The sequence below is a fragment of the Marmota flaviventris genome, chromosome 13 (assembly GCF_047511675.1).
Source record: "Marmota flaviventris isolate mMarFla1 chromosome 13, mMarFla1.hap1, whole genome shotgun sequence".
Classification (NCBI taxonomy): domain Eukaryota; kingdom Metazoa; phylum Chordata; class Mammalia; order Rodentia; family Sciuridae; genus Marmota; species Marmota flaviventris.
Window position 1 is genome coordinate 64,904,277 of NC_092510.1, and position 19,603 is coordinate 64,923,879.

General features: G+C 34.1%; 1 non-coding gene across 1 annotated transcript; it reads right to left on the minus strand.

The window, feature by feature from the left end:
• Positions 1-2,521: 2,521 nt before the first annotated feature.
• LOC114089332 (U2 spliceosomal RNA) lies at positions 2,522-2,712 on the minus strand. Its single transcript, XR_003582156.1, has one exon. It is a non-coding gene; the product is annotated as a U2 spliceosomal RNA (small nuclear RNA).
• Positions 2,713-19,603: the final 16,891 nt, after the last annotated feature.

The window sequence follows — 19,603 nt, forward strand, 5'->3', positions numbered from 1 at the left end:
TTTGCAATTTAGCAAAGTCTTAGCCCTGAACCAAATTTGAAAGAGATACTTGTAACAACATCAGATGCAGGTTTGAATGTATTTTGTTAGAATATTACAGATAAAATAAAAGGGAATTGAGAAAGAAAAAATTAGTATACACTTCTATCAGTTTAAGTTAAAACCAGAAGCCATTTGAAACTTAAATGCCTATATGTGGCCTTTGTATGACAAGTGTATTTTTACCTGCATATATTGCCTTATGTTTTCATACTGATTGGCTTTGCTTAGACAATATAAAACAAATATTGACCACAATTTTGAAATACACAGTTTCTCAGACTTATTCTCATGAACAAAGCTGAAATTTTCTGGAAATCAACACTTTTAAGTATCTTCAAGACTTTAGAAAACCTACTCATAAAACATAAAAGTATTTTTTGTTAATTTTTTTAAATTGTTGGTTTTTATCACAACCAATTTTAAAGCCTACCTAATAGGTTGCTCCATTTTTTTTTTCTTCTGGTCAAATTGGTGTGAAAATAACAATGGCAGGAAAAAGAGTAGACATATACAAGACCATTTTCTCCATAGCAAACAACAACTAAAGTTTTATGTAAGGAAATAGTCCTTTGTTCCTTCAGCTGCTGCTCCCATCACTAATGGGAGGCCATCAGTGTTTTGGGTGGTGTTTGAAGGAATGATACATTGGTAGGCAGTACTTGAATAGGTCAATACACCATCAGCTTTGGGACCAAGTAGACAAGCCCTCTATCTTTACCCTTCTGCTCTCTAGTTAGGGGACCTTGAGCAAGTCATAGTAGCCTCTTAAAAAAAGAAAAAGATAACATTCCTCACAGTACAGATACCCCTCAGGTATACATGGGACAATTTAACATAAACACCTGCTACCCATTTATACTGCAGGCATAATTTATAGTTTAGGTTCCTAAATTAGTTTTCTGCAATTGCCTTAACATATTATCACAAAATCGGTAGCTTAAAACAATAGAAGTTACTTTCTCACAGTTCTGGAGACCAGAAGTTCAATATCAATTTCACTGGCCATGTTATCGTTGGATTCTGTCGGGGAGAACCCATGTCTGGCATCTTCCAGCTTCTGATGACTATAGGTATTTTCTGCTTTTGTCCACATCATTCTAGTCTGTCTTCATCTTCACAAAGCTTTCTGCCCTTCTCTCTGTGTGTGTATTGTGTGTTTGTGTGTTTGTGTGTGTATGTGTGTGTGTGTGTATGTTTCTCTCTTATAAGGACACTTATGATAGTATAAGGTCCACCCAGATAATGCAGGATGATCTCTGCTTCTCAAGATTCTTAATTTGATAAACTCTTTACAGACCATTTTTCCAATAAAGTAACACAGGTTGGAGGCATTAAGCTGTGAGCATATTTGATGGGGCAGGGACACTTTTCAGTCTTTCACAGTGCTTAGTAAATGTTAGCAGGCTTTCTCTGTCATATACACAATCTCTTTGAATATGAGTTATTCCTCTTGTGTTCACCGTGTAGACATGAGTAACAAGAATTTTATCCTGTTCATTGCCTGAACCAATGTTTGTGGAACTGACCAATCAGCAGTGGTTACAGAAAACACTTTTTTTTTACTATGGTTGGGAATAACCAGACATTTGGGAATAACCAGACATCAAAAAACTCTTAGGAGTTTTCATTTACAGGCATCAAATTATTCCATTAAACAAAACAGAAATATTAATATGGCTTTTTCCAGAAGGCAGCATTCAACTAAATGCAGTTTAAAAAGCACTATTTCTCAAGTAATAAGAGTATGTATTTTTTCTGTGATATTTATATTTGTTCAAAGTATGTAATTTTCACACATTTAGTTATTTGAATTTGGTGTCTATAGAAAACAAAGTCAGAAAAAACATTGAGACTTGCAAAGTGGGACACATATAAAAAAAAAGTGCTGAAAGTACCTAGCTTGACAGATGGCTGAGGGTGAAATTACAAAGTGGTTGGTGAGATATTTGAAATTTTTTTAAAAAGCAATGGAAAATTATGAATTAATGCATTATTAATTGTTCTAAAAACTTCTCATCAAAATATAATAAAAGACAAAATCCTTTGCATACAAATATATGCTAAAGCTCTTTCCTAATCACATGCAAAGAAGATAACTTTTTTTTCCCAAAAAAGTAGGTTAGAAATTTTAAATATTACACTTTCATAATGTTTCTACATAATTATTTGCAGAAAAAAATTCACAAAAACAGTTCTTCCTAAGATGTTTGAAGGAATGCTTATATAATTAAAATGTTGAAAATATAGCCAGAGGGATCTCAAGCTAAAATTTCCTACACAAGTAGAAAAGATTGAAATGGAAACTAGAACAGGAATTACCTTTCATCTTTTCATCATGTAGATGCAACTTTATTTTATATATTCATTTTTATATGGTGCTGAGAATCAAACCCAATGCCTCACATGTGCTAGACAAGCACTCTGCTACTGAGCCCCAGCCCTAGCCCATGAACCTGCTTTCAACAACCGGAAAACAGGATGGGGGTACACCATTCCTGGAAGTACTGCAATACCAGGTCAATGAGTGGAGTGAATCTAGCAAGCTCCTATTCCATCTCCCTCATCCAAAAATCCACTAAATATATTTTTCTCACATGGAGGACGTATCAGATATTAAACTGATAAGAACAGATACTACCCTTGATCTTAGTTGAAAGACCAAGAAGCAATCACCATGCACTTTTACAATCAACAAATTAGCACCCAAATGATGTTTTATCAGTTTCTCTTACAGGCAATTCCTAGCCTGAATAGTTCTTTGTTCAAATCTTCAGCTACAGAAAAACTAGCCTAACCTCAGTATATTGGCAATAAACTGTTAAAAAACATACAGGGCACATGGAATGCATATATAAATATTTATAGTTATAAAACTCATAATGCCATTTAATTCTTACAGGAAAAGCATTCAATGGGTTCTATTATATAAGACACTTTTACTGAGGAAGTGGGAGCTCAGAGAATAATTTGTTAAAAAACATGAAGCTGGCAGAGCAGACCAAAGGTCTAAACCAAGTTCTTTAACTCCAAAAATTTCCTCCACTGTGTTTCTTCTTTGCTGTTAACATGCTACTGCACTCCAGGCTTCTTTTCCTGGATTATTTTTTATATTATTAATCATAATGAATGTGCATTTTCCAAAACAGAATTTTCAAAACTTTCTGTAAGAAGTTATATTTAATGTGTAGTAGAATGCCCCAGCCTCTGATAGGTAGTTTTACTCAATCCCCTTGGACACTCTGGTTTTTTTCCACCTAGTATGATTACTGTCTAAATTTTACCATCCACAAATATTTTGTAATCTCCTAGAAGATATCACATGATTGTATAATCCCCCATGCATGCGCACGCGCGCACACACACACACACACACACACAGCTGAACACTAAGATTCTTATTAAACTAACAGCCTCTAATCAGTGCGTTTACTGTTGGATACTCTTTACACAAGTTATCTATAATCTTCACACTCCTGCAGAGTGAATATTATGATGAAGACATTGAGACTCAGAGAGGTTAACACAAAAGATTAGATCAGATAGTGCATAGTATCTTTGCAGGAATGAAGAAAGGGCTTCCCTACTTTCAAAAGAAGCAATCTGAGTGTCTCTTAACAAGATCACTGGCTGTTTCCTCACGCACTAAGATAATTGGGCAGTACACAAGCTGCAAAACGATACACAGATCCTCTGTTACGAGGACACAGCTAATAAATAGTAAATGAGGTTTAACGTCAAATTGTCTGATGCTAAGACACATATGTATCCAATATGCTATACAATTTCTGAATCCCTGGTACCCTACCTCCCCAATTTTCTAAGAAACTTGATAAATTAGTTTTGAGACACTACTGGGGCTACTATTCAACTTTTCTTCTACAAATCTCTAACACGTCCCATCCCCTTCCTGGGAATCAGTGACAGCACCTATGGCTGTATCTTTTCTATTTTTGCCCCTGAGTAATATAATGCTTCATGCTTTGTTATTTACACTTCAAGGGAAAAAATTCTGATTTCAGAGATCCCTATCTTAAATAATAATCAAGCCCATTATTCCCTGATTGAAGATCTGGGGTTGACTTATTTCTTTTTTTTTTTTGGAGGAATGCTTAAACTCCTGGGAAATTTGAATTCTTAGTATTTTTCAATTTAAAGAACTCTTATATTGAACCCATATTGGAAAGAAAGATGCTTTGGTAAATGGGAGAGTCACCATGTGCATGGTAGGCCATGGCCAGGCCTGGCTGAGGAACTCTCAAGTATATTGACTTATGGAGCAAGAACCCCATTGTCCAAATGTGTGGCTCTGGTTATGCAGTGAAAAAAGGTTTTTCAGCAGAGACATTCTGCTCTCCTCAGACTCTCACTTAAAGTGGAATAAAAAACAGATCTCTCAGGGCTGCTCCACTAGCATGATGAATTTTGCACTCCTGGTAAATCCCCAAGGTTTAGCTATGTCCTCACGTGGAACTAAAAACTTAGATGCTATAATTCACTGGAGACCTTGCTTATCCTTGATATTGCATTTATATATAAGTAATTTGTATAATTTGCATGCTAGTGAGGTAGTCAAATTAATTACTGGACTCAGTCAAGATTGAATTGTTATTCTTTATAGTATTCACATCTGATACAGTTTTTTGTCTTGCCAATCCCACAGTATTTTATCTTATTTGCACATCAAACTTACTCTTCTTCCATTTGCTTTTTCTTATTAAGTTTGATAAAATAATGCCAAATATATTTATGAAAAGATAAAAAATATACAGTCACCACCTGTTAGAGTTAGAAAGGACTTTTTATGGTACCCAGACCAATTTCTTAAATAGATAATCAGAGCCACCCTTAGGATATACAGAACCCTAAGCCATTTCCTTTTTTCCTCTGATGCTCCTGTCTATATAAACACTTGCATTAAAATTTATTAGTAAAACCTCTGTTAATTGATGATTATATAGAATAATGGGTAGGAAAGAATGTACATTTTTATTGATCATCAGTCAGTGAACATGAAGTTTCAAACACCTTCTCATCCTCTTCAAGTTCAAAAATTCTCCCTTTATATTCTATATTGCAAAATTTTCTATCTTTTACTAATGTCACATCTTTATATTTTCAGAAAAAAAATCAGCAGTGCTATCATCTATAATGCAATGGTTTAATACAACCTGATTATATTGCAATAATATGAAATTACTTGTGTCTATGATTCTCTAATACTGTGTACTTAATTATATCATCTCCCATAATGGTTTTATTATCCATTGTACTAACTATGGATAATACTCCATTGGCCTTCTCCAGAGTTATTACTATGCATTATTCACAATGACCATGAATGCAAATTTCATCCAGATTAAACAGAAAAATGTAAATAGCAGTTCACTTTCTGGTAATGTTAAACTTATTATTTGGAATTAATATGGTATAATTAAGACTAACACATAATTCCAATAATATATTCTCTTGAACTTTCCTAGGTCTTAAACATGGCTTCCTTTGAATGTAATTTATTTCAATTTTGACCATACCCTTGCTTTCCATACACAACTAACAATGGAAAGGATAGACAAATAATTCACAAGTTGAGTAATAAATGTTTTTATTTACTCAATGAACATCTGTTCTTTATCCAGCATGGCTTAAGGCTGACCTGTGACAGGATAACATCATGGCACCAACTGGGTACAAAAGAGGATATCAATGAGAAAATCTTATTAGATATGAGGAGGAAAAGTCTTCAAAGTCTGTGGAAAAGATCAGCTCTGTTGCTGCAGCGGGCATGGCACAGAGACCATGCACAGGATGATGTGGCCATCAGGAATTCATCAGTGACACAAGTACACAGGGTAAAGGTTGCCTGTTGCCCTGAATTGCTTTTTCCTGGAGGCTTAACCAACATTGGCGTATGAATGAATGATAATGTACACATAAAAACACATATGGCTTAAGCCCAGGGTTTCTCAGTGGACCATCAATAAACCAGAGCTTAAATTCAGTCTGAGTCTAATGTGTATGAGAATCAACAAGTCACACCATTCAAAAACCAATTTTCATTCAATCTGTCCAAAGGAATAACATGCTGGTAAATGGTGGTAAGCAATTGCCAGGCTTGAGTTCAAACACAGAAACTTTAGGAAACTACCTTGTATTAAGTTCTGGGGCATCTATTTGACCTTTTGCATAGAGACAGAGTTCAAAAAACAACACAAGTAGAATGGGGCCCACACAGCCCTTGGCATGAGTTTGGGGAATCATATTGGAAACTGCTATCTCAAGCTGGTCCCAGGTAACTAAGGAAAGCCTTAAATTTTTCAAAAGAAGTACTCCTCAGTACTTAAAATTTTCAAGAGAAGTACTACTCAGTACTACTCATTACTTTCTAGTAATGTTAAATTTACTATTTGGAATTTGATATCGTATAATGTAAAATATATATATTATACAGCATATACAGGAAAGTAGCTCCCCTTGAGTTTCTAGCTAGATCTAAAGGAGAAACAGAAGATGGTAAAACATTGCTTGGGCACTCACAGTTTTCCCAGAGAACTAGGTCTCCATCTCAGTTCTTATGCTACATGAAGGTCTGCTCCACTAATAATTTTTCCACAGAATTTAAGAATTTGAATCTAAAGTACATTTTGCCAATTCAAAAATTTCATTCCTAACTATCCTGTCTCCACTAAGCAGATATCTCCTTCACACTTAAGTATTTTCAGTGATGAGAATATTACCATCTCCTAACACAATACCCTTTCTCTTAACTAGGTCAGGGACACTACTATAAGAAATCTGTATTCTCATGGGTCACACTTTCGAACCACATGGCAAGAACTTGAAATCCTCTTTAAGAGGATGTTTCTTCCATTTTGTGAGAATAGTAGCAAGTAATTTTATGGCCTCTTCTCCCTTAGGTTAATCACCTGTTTTATTATTGATGTGCAACCTACTCTTGAATTCTAAGCATTCTTTTTTTTCTACCTTATAAGTGTTGCTCTAAAATATGAGAAGCTGTGTTGCATTAGATTTGAAGATTTTATTTTCAGATATATTTATTGGGATTTTCTTACTTTTTTGGAGGGGTGGGTGGGTAACAGAGTTGAAACTCAAGGGTATTATACCACTGAGCCACATACCTAACCCTATTTTGTATTTTAGGGACAGGGTCTCACTGAGTTGCCTAGCACCTAACTTTTTGCTGAGACTGGCTTTGAACTTGTAATTCTCCTGCCTCAGCCTCCCAAGCTGATGGGATTACATGCATGAGCCACCACACCCAGCTGGAATTTTCTTACTATGAAATTCGGATTATTTCATTACACAACATATTTGATCAAAAATAAAAAAAAAATAAAAGTTCCTTAGGGTTTGATTTCTCCAATAGATTGTCATTATTTTCTATGTGGCATAATAGTAGCATATGACTCTATGACCCTGACAAACTTCATAAAGTAACTGATAATGAAATAAGAATATAAAATTGCTCTAGGTTTAAAAGAAAAATATATTTAACAATATGTAGGAACTACACAGACAACTAAATTAGCATAAATGTTATTGACAGAGAATAAGGAAAAACTCAAGCTCACTTTACATTCTGATTATATCACAAAAAGACTCTAAGGACTGTTACACATATAAGCCAGTTCTATAAACAATATTCAAAGTGTAAACAAAAAGAAATGAATTTTGTCAAGTAGGGTCTGAAACAATTATAAAATGCACATATGGCTTCTCCAAAATCATTTTTTTCCTAGCAGCTACGAATGAATTCCTAGGAGAGTTCACTCCAGGCAAATATGCCCTAATATGGAAATCAGCCTCCATGGAGTCACATTTATCTCTGGAGGTTGTAGAAGAGTTGGTTGCCAAGTTATGGGGATTCATGTAGCTCTAATCCATTGTATACTTTTCACTATGAAGTCCCTGACATAGAAAGGTAAATAGTGATGATTTGAATAGGTTTTTTGTTATCAAAGGAGACATAGACACTAAAACAAAATTAAATATTCTATACCAAGTCCTTAAAGCAAATTGCAAAAATCACCACATTTATTTTGAGTTCCATCCGCTCCACTAGAAGTTTTGACAGGCTGAGATCTTTTTGAACCTATAAAGGAAAGAATGATTTTATATGAAGAGAGTAGGTATCATTATCTTTTCATTTTCTGTAGCAGTCCGTGAACTGTTGCAACCTCGTTACAAGTATAGGCCTTTAAGTCAGATAGAATTTGTGGGTTCAAATTCTAATTCTCCTATATAATAGCTATGTCACTCTGGCTGAGTAACATGAAAATTCTAAGATTCATGTGACAGTAATTTGTAATGTGTTTTACAGTTTAGGAGAAATTTTCACATCTGTTGTCTTATTTATCTCATAGTCAATACCTTAGAATATTCGGATAGTTAATTGAGACACATATTCTTTCTTCCATTCAACATATATTTATTGAGAACCTACTTTGCATCTAGGCATAATACATTTAAGATTGGGAGATAAGTACTGTGCTTTTGTACAGATGGCATTCTATCAAAGGAAAACAAGATCAAGTAAACAGAGTGATACATAAAAACATTTCAGGTATTAATTATACAGATGTAAATAAGATTGGCAGCTGAGGCAGGTTTATATAGGGTGAGTAGCAACACTCTACTTTCTTGCCCCATAAAAGGTACTCTTTAGATGAAAACTTGAACAAAGAGAGGAAGCCAGCCAGAAGATCAGGCAGGTGGAGGACAAGGGGATTCTTCCAAGCAATGTCCTAAGGAATAAAGTACTACAAAGTTTTCACCAACAGGCAATTTCAGACAAAAGGCAATAGAAGTAGGGAAGATGGAGAAAAATGGTCTTGAAGACAACTAAGGCCAGGATACTTCTGCAGTTGTGGAAATCAATGTGAGAATATCCCCAGGTCACTCAAAAGCCAGTACTAGTGTCTGGATATACTCATTCTAAATGTATCCCTCTTTTCCTTTACAAGATGCTTTGTTTAATAAATCAGACTGTTAGATAGAACCTACATCAATCAGCTTCCTACCAGTACAACCAATTTATAAAGAGGAAGAGCACTTTGCCTCATAGTTTTAGAGTTTCTAGTCCATGAATACACACACCCTTTGTTTTTAGGTCTCTGGTGGGATGCCAGATGGCAATGACAAACGGTGCATTGTGGAAAAAAAAAAAAAAAACTGTCCAATTCATAGCAAGGAAGAAAAAGAGTAAGAAAAAGAGACTATGGTCCCAAAATTCCCTTCAAGGGCATGCCCTAATTATCTGCCATCCTCCCAGGAATCCACAACCCTTAAAGGTTCCACTACTTTCCAAAAGCCCTGTGCTAGGGACCAGGCCTTTAACATATATACTTTTGAGGAGCAATTCTGATCTAGAAGACCTTGGCACTTTAGAACATCATTTTAGAAAAAAATGTATATCTTCTGATAAATTAATGATATTATTATCATCAACAATTACTATACACTTCTAATGTAGTAGTCACTCAGTTACGCACTTTATTTTTTAAATTAATTTTTTCTACCAATAATGCTGGGAAGATGACAATTAAATCATGATTTTTCAAAATCATGAAATAGCCTTAAAACAACTAGAAACTTACCTAAAATAATATCTAATTACTGGTGAGCCTAACATAGTTCTGAAGCTTTTTGTATATGGCCATTTTGATGTAAGCTATCATGAATGTTTTCAGGGTATTGGGAGACTTATAAAATTCATAGTCAGTTCACCTAAGCATCTTACTTAAACATCAGTGCTGTGAGTTTCTAGAGGTAGAATTTTATGATTGTGATAAAGTTTCGCTTAGAAAGGTAAAAATATGAATATTATATACGTCAGGTAAGAGAAGGTAGGAAGATACGCTAGTGATGAGGCTTATCTTATACTGAGTAGCTATAATTAATTTGGTGCCATGAGAATATTTTTTATTGTCTTTTTAGAATTAGATGTAAACTTATAATACAAGAACAATATGCTTTCATATTTTGCAGCATGGTGATTGTTACCATTATAGATCCTAGAATCAGCCCGATCAGGGCTCAAATTCTGGTTCTTCTTTATAAAAACTGCATACCTGTGGTCAAATTACCAACTTCCATGTGACTTTGTTTCCTCATCTTTAATGGAAAATAATAATAGTACCCAGTGTATTACAGTGCTCATCAAAATAAATAAAATTACACACATAAAGTATATCTAACAATGTATAAAACATAGCTATAAAATATTAACTGTTATTATAATTAATTTTAATTTATTGTTTTAATTATTATAATTATTATAATTGTCATTGTTACTGTATTTTGTACTTTGTTTACAAAGGTAATATGTTTTCTCCTAACCACAAAACTGACTCAACAACTGCCTTTCTCAACAATGCATGCTATGGCAAGTGTATCTGCAGTAAAATGAGCCCAATGTCATTCTGTTCCACTTACATAACATTTCTCTGAATACTATTTTCCTCCTATGCTATTTAAAAATAGCAGAACAAATGTTTAGTCTGAAATTTAATTATCAGTTCTGAGTGAGTCCTGTAGATTTTACATTGGTCCAAATGAAGAAAACATTTTTTTTTTTAGCCACTACAGTTATTAAAGTAGAAATAGTGGTCATTTTGTCTGTTTTTTAGTTTAACAAAACTTTACTGTGAACTGACTATATATATGCTAGGCACTGTTTAGCACATATCACAGAAATAAATTATGTAGAGTTCCTATACCTTACAAAGCTCCATTTTTCTTCTTTCCTAGTGGTTTTATTTTTCTATTACCCTATTTACTCTTCATGCATATTAACAAAAGTGAAAAGGAACTCATAAATCAATATTGTCAGGAGATAGTCCTGCAATCACTGGAACAACAAAGAAAGGCCAAAATAGCTTAAAACTTTTTTTCCACTGAGAGGCCAGGATTCTGTACAGGATGGTTCTCCTCAGAAGCATCTGAAAGTGATAGCATTCAACTATGATGTATGCCAACTTTATTAAAGAAAAAGTATATGACCAATGTTGTTTTGACGAACTGCTACAATACCTTTAACCTTTCCAATACTTTATCAAGCTCTTTCCACTGTGAAAATGCAGATCTTCTAATTCAAAATGACTACCTGAAGTCATCATTGGCTGCAGGGACAGAGCCAAAGACAGAAACCTTATCCTCTGATTCTGACACCCTTACATTTCCTACAATATTATATCACCATTGTTAGCAGCTTATTCTTGGAGATTTATCTCTTGATGCAGCAGTTAATTCAAGGAGTTTATGAAAATCAAGTTTATATTCATGACAGTTTTATATTATATAACACAATAAACTCCTAAAGGATGGTGAACATGTCTTATCCATGATTTAATGCCATATTAGAGTTGCTAATCACAGAAATTAACACTTAATACATCTACTGCATGACTGATAAATGTGAAAGAAGAAGTCTGAGACAAAAAGTAGTCATTGACTCCTATATGGAAAAGAACCTATGATTTTAAAGGAGCTTTCCTAAACATCTTATTTGACATCTTTTAATACCTAAGCACACATGGTCTTTTGTTCAATGCATTTATGAAAATTTTAGAGGAGGAAATTTGTCAAAAGCTGGATCTTGCTGTTATAACACAGAGAGAGACAACAAGTAAAGCCATAAGATCCCTTCAAACACTGATGGACTTGGCTGCAACTTTCCCGTGACTAATTAGTAGAAAGTGTAGCAAATAGTAAACAGCAATCATCCGTAAAACTGGCAAGCAAAGATCTGGTGTCAATATTGTGAAATATTGTCTGAAACCAAAAAGCAAAAAGCTGAATGTGGCCAAGACAAACAAATGTGTAGAGATTAAATAGAAAAGTATAATAATTGTCTTTAAAAAAATTCTTCTAATGATTACAAAGCAATTATTTCCTTTAATATTCCAATTGACTTTTTAATCATCAAATATAGTGGAATAAACCTGGGCCCTTTAGGACCTACTCAAACCAAAAAGGCAAAAAACACTAGGGACTGAATTCTCCACAGGCTTCCCAGGACTTCAGGAAGATCATAATGTATCAAAAAGAAACCTCTGATAAATATAGTTCCCTGTAAGCACACTGACAAACTAACTCCTTCATTTAATGAAAACTGTCAAGTGAGATGATATTCTAGAAAATGTGCAAATTAGCCACTGTAGAAACAGAAGAAAAAAAATAATGGGTCCAGGACAAACACTTTTTTCTATCTCAAAACAGAAAGCATCACATTTGTAGGAGCCTTGGGACTGATGTGCTTCTCTCAGATATGTGCCCTTGTTTTCAGCAAGGCACTGAAAGTGTCATCTCAAGAACATCAGTCAAGCACAATGCTAAAAAATCAACCATACAAAAATACACAGTTCTCCCATTGCTGAAGAGGAAGAAACTCTATTCATCTTACACTATTATGCAGATCACATAGGTATTACATGGCAACACTATTTTTCATTTAAACCCCTTGTGAACTTGATTGATAAAAAAAAAAAATACTCATAATCACGGGGGAGAGAATTCTAGAAGGAATTCTAGAAGCAGATTTTGCCTTTTGTTACAAATACTGAACTGAAACCCAAGAGGCCCAGGATGTAAATAGACAGGATACCAGCGTTGTCTCAAGGAAAACTTTGGTTAATGTGTTAGTCAGCTTTCCGTAACTGTAACAGAATCCTGAGATAATCAGCTTATATACAGAAAAGATTTATTTTGCTTATTGTCTCACAGGTTTCAATTCATGATCACTTGGTTCCCTTGCCTTTGGGCCTGTGGCAAGGAAGCACATCACAAAGCTGGTGGTGGAGCAAGGTACTCAACCCAGAGTCAAAGAGAAAAGAAAAGGAGGGGATGGTGTGCTAATATACCCTCCGAGGGCACACCCACAATGATCTAGCTTTCTTCCATTAGACCCCACCTCCTAAAAGTTCTAGGACTTCCTAATAGTGCCATGGGCTAGGAACCAAGGGTTTAACCCATGGGACTTTGGGGAACATTTTAGATCTAATCTATAGCAGTTAAAATATCAAAATAATTTTCAAATATACTATTTAATAAAATATTTTATGATGTGGATTATTTACCAGAGATGGGAAACTGATTAATGGCTCAGTCCCCACTTTGGTCAATATATTTGCTTTGGTTCTGACAGATTCACATGCCAGGATAACCTCTCAAGCTAAATGGTAAAGGGCAGGGCTAACTTCTAGTTGCTCCATCCTATTCTAAGGCAGATGGTTGCAGTGTGGTTTAAAACAGATGAAGCCAGAGAAAGTATATGAATCCCCACAAACTTTTCAGTGAAGCTAAAAAACATTATTATGAAATGAAATGCTTCTACATGAAGAACAGAGTATTTTTACTTCCCCAAAGTTAAGCTTTTTGAAATAAAAGTCTCCATGGAGTTTATTTAAAACCATTATGAGTTTCATAGAGTGATGTAAGAACTTCTGTTTTCCAGAAAATAAACACAATATGAGCAAACACAGCAACAAAAATCACAACTCTATTCTAAATCAAACAAATACATCACACCAGTTCTATGACTTACTGAAAACAACAGACCTCACAGGAGTCTGGATTTAGAAAGATTTTCTTTGTAGTTTGACAAGAAGTGTTTTTCTACTGATAATCAGGTTTAAGGGGAAAGTGCTGCTGGGTAGCTGAGCTCAAGATTAAATGGATCAGGATCAGATAAAAATTTCAAAATGATGTTTTTCTGTTTCATTTGATCTTTTCTCTGAAAATATCTGTCTTAAGAACAAACATATTGCAAATGTGCTATTTTTGTGGAACAGATAGACAAGTGATAATCATAGGGATGGTAACATCTGTTTGCTTCCAAACACACAACACACATACATACACACAGGCATACACACACTGAAAGGATATTCTTACTCCATTTTTACTATTTTTTTCTTTGTTAAATATATGAACTGAGCTTGATTTTTCTCTATGAAGTAAGACTCCTGAAAATGTTTTTATATTTCTACCTTTCTCGAACACTTCAGAAAATGATGATTATGCCTACCTTTTGAGAAAACTTTGGGGAAAATTTAGAATCTTGATTCTGTTGTCATCATTAAATAAATTTTTTATAACAGCTTAAAATACAGTGATGGTATATGAGCTTATACTTCAAAAATATATTCAATCAAAAAGCAAATCTATAATTTTAAACAGTCTAAGGAAAAACATGAGACAAACATAAAAATGGTTTGTTCTATTTTTCTCTTAAAACTCATGTAAACATTTTATAAGAGATGCATTCTTACATTCAATTAAAAAAAAAAAAAAACAGAACAATGATCTGTGACAGACGCCAGGCACAAATGACAATTAGCAAGCCTCAAAAGTTAGTATGATGATGAATGTAAGACTGTAGCTCATAAATCAATCTAAGACTTCTGGGATCATGTGAAATTTAGTCAATAAAGCAGTCCAAAAGAACTGTATTAATTGTTTTTAAAATATTCCTTAGGATTCGGGATAAGAGATATTGAAATGAATTTCTTTGGTATTTTATTGCATTTTTGTAGCACTTTAGAACATGTTTAGGGTTAAGGCTGGACATCTTAGTGTTAGAGCATGGGCTTGTATTATCAAGCCCCAGAGTTTTATCCCCAGTACCAAAAAGAAAAAGAGAGTAGGTGCTTAAAATGAACAAGGAACCCTCAAGTTTTTTGTTTGACTTCTGTATAATAATGGGAATCTCCTATCTAGGAATAGACATCTATTATACAAATATTAGCACCTATTTTATATTATAATATCATATTTAGCGCCATGGTATAATCTGACCTGATGAACTCTCTTGGTCAAGGAAGCTGTGCATAATGAGGTGGGAAATCAAATCAGAAAATCAGAGGGGCATTCTTTTTCTCTTCTTTACCCTTCACAGCAAACTTTAGTCTAAGACAAGCTCCCATTGAGTGAGGAGCCTGGTCAGCATTGTTTTCTGGACACATCTTATGTCTAGGCTCATATTACAAACTATTTACTGGCACAAATATGATATTGCATAGTTAAGAAAGGGGGAGGATAAACACTATATGTCTACATAGCTCAGGTCAGGAGAAATATTTGCTTGGAATTTGAGAGGGAAAATATAAATATATATCTTTTTAAAGAATTTTTGTGACATTTTCTATGAGTCCCCTTTTACAAAGACTTTATCAGGATATTTCATGGAATCAAATAGGAACACATCAAAATAGAATCACACATGGGCATCTCCTGCTTAATATTAGTAGACTGCTTATGAAAATTAACTATTCTGACAGAAAACACTCTCTTGGAATGTATTTGCATTATGTTCACAGAGTAAATGTATTCCAAATACTACTATGATAAACTTCTAACCAACTTCCTAAAACGTAACCAAGAAAATTACCTATATAATTACCTACATTTGCAATTCAAATAAAAATAATCAGTAAACAATAGATCTGATAGAAAAAATGTAGAAAACTTTATAATAAAATATGAAACAATCTACTCATTGAAGTCTTTTGTATCATGCAAATATCAAGAAGAAGGGTTAAAGTAGTAGCACCTTCAGCTCTTTTTATTTCATATAATGAAGGGGAAATTTGATATGTCACCCAAGTTATTGCTGCATTTGAATTTGTTTGAAATAAACCTGTGCCACATGTCCCTGTTTTTAATGATAGCTTGACTAGCCCATTTTAACCTAAGACTTCTCAGACTCAGGACCGTGGTTGTCCCCATGACAAAATGGCAAAAAAAATCATAATCAAAATCCATTTTTTAAGAACTCTGAAAATTAAAAGTTTGTAATACTGGAAAGTGATTATTCAAGATGAATGACTGCAACTTGGTAAAAATAGTCAACATTGTAGCAATTTAACATACCCAATCCCATTCAAATCTCCTTGGCCTATAGTAGCCTTGAAAATTAGTAGCCTTATAGTCACAATAAAAGCCAGCTGCCTAGTACCCACTGAAGAGGGCAGAGTGAATTCAGAGCTCCTAGAAAATTGTCATTATTTTACCTATCAAGCAATTCCCTGAAAATCCCATTTGCAAAAGTTTGTCCTTATTCGACTTGACTCATTACTATTTGAAGTTCACCTCAGGATAGTCTTTTCTCTAGAGTGGGAGAGGGAACTTCAAATCTGTATGAAGAAAGTCTGTCCCTGTTCATGGTAGGTAAAACCCTATACCAAAGTATGCTGCCTAATAAGCTGAGTACTGATTTTCAACCTGCGAACTTCATGGTTTCAAATATTTATAACTTTGTGAATGGTAACATCACACACTGACAAAGAAAGTTTCTCAAAAATGTAAAGGGGTGCCAGACGCCATGGCACACACTTGTAATCCTAGCAGCTTGGGAGGCTGAGACAGGAGAATCACAAGTTCAAAGCCAGCCTTAGCAACTGTGAGGCATTAAGCAACTCAGTGAGACCCTGTCTCTAAATAAAATACAAAATAGAGCTGGGGATGTGGCTCAGTGGTCAGGTACCCCTGAGTTCAATCCCTGGTACCAAAAAAGAAAAGAAAAAGAAAGAAAAGAAAAATGTAAAGGGATAGTTTGCTGGAGATCAATATCCAAGTCAGAAATTCTGACCCTCACTGCAATTATCCACCAAATTATATCTTCAAACCAATGTAATTTCATTTAATTAACTGTGCAATATTTCCTTGTCTTTGTTATTTAAGTTGTTCATATTTATGTTGGTTTGAATACCAGTTTGAACTGAAAAATATAATGAGTTGTAGATATACCTCAATACTCATCTATGTTAAAATAAGCAAACTTCAAACTAACTGCAAATCTGTTCAGTAGAAATTAAGTGAATTTCACTCCTTTAAGTAGTAAAGTTTTGTTTACAATTAGAAATACATTGAATCAAGTAAGATTACATTGAAGAATTTGAGGAAGTTATACTGCTTTGATAAGTTTCTATCCTTTTAATAATTTTCCTTAAATTCCTGAGAATTATAGGAAAGTAAACAAGCTTTTAAATTTCCTTACATTTCCAACATGTGAACAAGTCCACAAATCTCATGAGGGTTGTTCAAATTTGCATTGTGATGCATAATACTGTATTTCATAACAGTATTTTTTATAACAGTCTCAATAATAGGGATCTAAACTTCATATTTCGGAGACATGTCTCTTTTTCCTTTGAAAATATATCACAGTGACTTCATTTTTATTTATTTCTTTAAAAAATTAAGGTAATGATACTAATGTTAAATTTCAGTGCCGAGTTCTTCATAGATTTGGAAGTTTTTGGATCTGAGTATATGAGTGTGTGTGTATGTGTACTATGAATATTTTTTAAATATCTCAAATCTTGATATGAGTTACTATTTAATACTCATAGCATTAAATATGATGGCAATTGAGGATGGAGAGAATGATTCATAGTAATGCAATAAAACAAAATATATTCAAAATTTATATATAAGATTTTAAAATAATATTGAATGTGAAAATAAATTTTTAAGAAATCTACTTAGATATATTCTTACCCCTATCAGTAGGAACTATTTCTTGGAAAGAATGTGGGAAAACTTAATGTAAAACCCCATTATGCTTTCACTACAGAGGAGTTACTTATTCCTGCAGGATGTTGCAAAATTCTGAAGCTTTATCCTCCAACAGAATTGGGTATGAAAATTTAAATGCACTGTTACAGTCATTTAAGTTCAGTATTGCAAACCCTAAAATGGACAATTATAATTTTGACCAAGTGATTAAATTTCCTTTCAGTTTCTCTTTGATGGAAATTTTTTTATTAACTATCTTCATAAGACTTCAAATTCTATGCTATAAAATAATCCAGTATCCATTCTCAATTACTTATTTAAAATTCCAGTGAGACAGAAATGCATTAGGATACAATTGAATAGTGGAAAATCTGTGCTTTTATTCCAGTTTTTTTGACCTACAATCAGACATTTCAACCAAATGATTAATATTTAAAAGGTGAGAAGGATTGAGTCTTTGGAATTAAACTACATTTGAGGTATATCATTTGCATAATGTTCTTTGCCTAACTCATCATGAATCATTTTTTTAATATATTTGAAAACTGGCTGAGTGCACAGCACAATCATGAGCACCTGAAACTGTCTCATTGCAAGAGCAAAATACATTTTGCCACACTTTACTGACAAACTAAATGCTATCCCCTAAGACGTACTGAAATTCTTGAGACACATATTAATTTACAACACGGAGTGATATTTTGACAGAAACGCTGTGATGTGCCATGCAAAAACCTTATGGCTCAGGCCCTGAGATAGTTCATTTATTTATTTGGTCATTCATTCCACAAGCATTTATCATTATAAAAAACTTCCTGTGTGCCCAGCATGAAGTTAAGAACTTGGATAGAAGAGTGAAGGAAAGCTATACCAAGATCTGTAAGGAAAAATAGTAGGAGATGAGTGTAAGAAACAATGAAGTTCACTGCTCTGAGAATTAAATAAGAGAACTGGCTACTAGTGAAGAGGAAATACACTTCATATTCTACTCCCTTCTCACTTTTGCCCCAGTGAAATCAGCATCAAAAGTCATTACAAACCTTAATAGAATATTGTATCCTGTGTTTTTAAATATAATACAGGGTATATATAAAGACATATAGATATATTTGCTTGCATTGCCTAAAAATATGTGCAAACATAGTAAAACTCAAGGAATATAAAAGTAGTTTGTATAAAAGCAGGACTTCTCAGTATAAACATTTTTTATATGATTTTTGACTCTTTGGTCAAAATCAAGTGGAAGAGAATATATCAGTCCTAAAAAGTTAACTCTGGGTGTCATGAGTTGCTGGACACTAGGGATTCCATTCTCCAAATAGATTGAGCTGATCCAAGAAATGCTCCCACAGAAACAGTAACTTTCTTCCCCCTAAAGAAGATTCCCTGGGACTCCAATTGCTTTTCCTGGACAATACCTATCAATAGCTAGCTACAAATTCCTAAATTCTGGGAGACAAATTATCAAAGTGTTTCCCCACAGATGAGGTTGATGTTTTATGTTTAAAAAATGACTATGCACCATTCCCCCCGCCACACACACACACAAACACAAACAAACAAAAAATACAAGATAAAACTCATGGAAATAAACAACCTTTCTTCTTGAACATGGACCCAAATTTGAGGGTCCAGCCAAATGCCCTAGTCCCTCCATGACCTCTCAGACAATAGGAGATGGGGGATTTGTGCCTTCTTTTGTTCTCTTGCTGATTCTGGTCTAATATATTTTTCCTTTTTACATAACTCTTTTAACCTTGTACCAACCTTGTTTGATATTCAGGCTGACTAACAAACAGCCTCCTCTGGTTTGAAACAGAAGAGAAGATCCCAACACTTTCCTAGAAGGACTTTTTCTTCTTCTATCTTTGAGAGCCCTGGCTGCCCTGCATGCCTCAGGCTGTTTGCAAATAAATCATATACCTCCATACACCTCATAACTACTCTGGGAGACTTTTTGCTTTAGCTATGGCAATCAGTCCAAGGTCCATCCCAGAAGACTCCACCTCTCTGCAGTCAGATAACC